The sequence below is a fragment of the Arachis hypogaea genome, chromosome 19 (assembly GCF_003086295.3).
Source record: "Arachis hypogaea cultivar Tifrunner chromosome 19, arahy.Tifrunner.gnm2.J5K5, whole genome shotgun sequence".
In the NCBI taxonomy this organism is placed as follows: Eukaryota; Viridiplantae; Streptophyta; class Magnoliopsida; order Fabales; family Fabaceae; genus Arachis; species Arachis hypogaea.
In genome coordinates, this window is record NC_092054.1 from 109,999,720 (window position 1) to 110,002,259 (window position 2,540).

A 2,540-nucleotide genomic window follows, 5' to 3' on the forward strand; every position below is an offset into this window, starting at 1 on the left:
ACTCATGCATCAACTCTTCTTCTAATTTGTATCACATATGCATTGATCTTTTCATTAACTTAACATTGCATTGGGGGTAATTTTGTCCCCTTATTTATTTACTTATTTATTGAATATTTTTTTGAATTTTTTTTGAAGCATAAAAATAAGCATAACATTATCAATGCACATGGATTTTTAATTTTTCTGGTCTTACATGAGTTGGTACCCAAATTCTCAATATTTTATCAATTGTAAAAACATAACATATTCTCTTATTAACCCATGTTTCCACAGTTTTCCCACACTTGATTGACACACAATCTCTATTTTAAGCTAACCAAAGATTCAGTTAGGGTATTTAATTTGTTTTTCTGCTTAAGGCTAGTGATGTGGTAAAATATAGAACAAATGGGATAGAAAGGCTCAAAGTGGCTAACAAGGGTGACATAAAAGGGTAGGCTATTTGGGATAAGTGAGCTAATAAAATAATGGCCTCATTCATATGCATACATATAACACATTAAATATTGGATATATAGGATGGAACAAAATATATATTACAATCATAGAGAAGAAAACACACAAGAATAAAATATTATGGTTAAATAATGTAACCATGTAATTAAGCTCAAGTCTCACAGGTTGTGTGTTCTAGCTTTAAACCATGTTCCAATTTACAGTCTTCAAACAGGTTTTAACAAAAAAGTTGATTTAAATTAGTGAAAATTTCAAAATAGAGTCTTGAAAAGAAACATATTATTTTTCAACCAAATAGAACATGCATGCAAATACCTATTACTATGCGATCTATCCTATCCTAACAAAAGAAAAAAAAAACTAATTTATTGGTGTTAAGAAAGAAAAATTACCTCCGGAAGTCAGGTACTGACCGACCTCCCCACACTTAAAGCTTGGCACCGTCCTCGGTGCCATCAGTCAGGAACAAAGGGGGCTGGTAGTAGCATCTCCACAATTGGGACTATCATGGCTCCCTGTGCTAGTAAATGAAGTGGAGTCCGGGGTGTCTGGGTCTTCTTTAGGTGGGTGGTTACCAACAAGTAGCTCCTTGAGGTATGTAAATCGGCGCTTGTTACGGTGCTCTCTTCGCTTTTCTTGCCGGTCAAGCCGGTCCAACCTCTCAAGTATCTGATGGAGCAGTTGATTTGTTGAAGGTACTTGTGATGTGGAAGGAGAAGGAATATCTCCAGCCAGTTCTGCAGTCCTGCTGGTAGTGGTTGTTGTTGGTCTGATGTACTTCTCATTAGGGACAATCTGATCATCCCGTGGAATCATGGTCTTGGTGTCCCCAGCTCTGTAGGAGACTCTGGTTACTGAGACTAGATCTGAAACTAAGGCAGGAAAAGGTAGGTTGCCCGCAATCTGTACGTGTCTCATAGCATTCTGGATATGTCTTGGTAAATTGAGAGGCTGGTCTGTAAGGATACACCAGAGTAAAACAGCCATATCTGCAGTGAAGGAGGACTCGTGAGTGCTCGGAAAGACGTAATGAGATATAATCTGTGCCCATACTCGAGCCTCCAAGGTGAGTGCTGAAGCCAATATTCCCTTAGGTCGGGATCGATGGTATCCATAGATCCATCTGCTGCCAGGTTGTGCTATAACTCTGAGAACGGTGTCCTAGTCAAATTGGTATGTCTGGCGCTTGAAAGAGGCTTTTTGGAATGCGTCCAACCCTTCTGAGCAAGCGGAAGATCTAAAGCTTGCTGAATAGCTTCTTCAGTTATGGGGACTTGCTTCTGAAGGACATAGACAGACTGCAGGGTTGGCATGTGGAAATTGGAGTAGAATTCGACTACCCATGAAAGATTGACCTGCTGTGGCTGTCTCCGTAGGAATCCCCATTGTCTTCGTTCAATGTGGGGCTCAACAAATTCAACAATGTTGGTCGGGAGGATGAGAAGGTAATCATTATTATAGTTCCGCTCAGCCAGGATGGGGAACATCTGCTCACAGTAGCGGTTAGTGAACCACGCAGTGTCCTTTGCTGGAAAGGCTTTCTCTTTTTCATCAACCTTGATGATCCTCTTGATTTGCTTTGTTGAGGGCTTTACTGCTGTTGAAGATGGCTCCGTAGCTAGTGCTCTTTTTTGTTCCTTTCCTTGCCGGTGGTTTGGGAGTAGCTTTCTCTTTACCTTTCTTGGTGGCCATCCTGAAAAGGGAAAAGGAAAGTAACTTTTAAAGCTAAGGGTTAGAGCAAGGAAGAGGATGGTACAAGTGATAATCATTGCACCGTAAAGAAGGATGTTGTTAACACATGGTCGCGACTACATGTGAAAAATTCATCAATGGAAATATAGCAAGTGCATGTTATGGCAAGTAGATGCAAGATGTTTATTGGCATGCTGGCAAAGTCAAGAGTAGCATAGATCAAGCATTGATTGCCCAATTTGATTATCAAGTGTTTTAAACTAACAATCTATTTGTATTGACAATTATATTCAATCAATAAAATATAAAAAGGGGTTTTGTGAAAAAAACAAGCATTAGAGTAGAAGGATAAAGTATTTAAATATGCACAATGCCATACGGACTTTTTC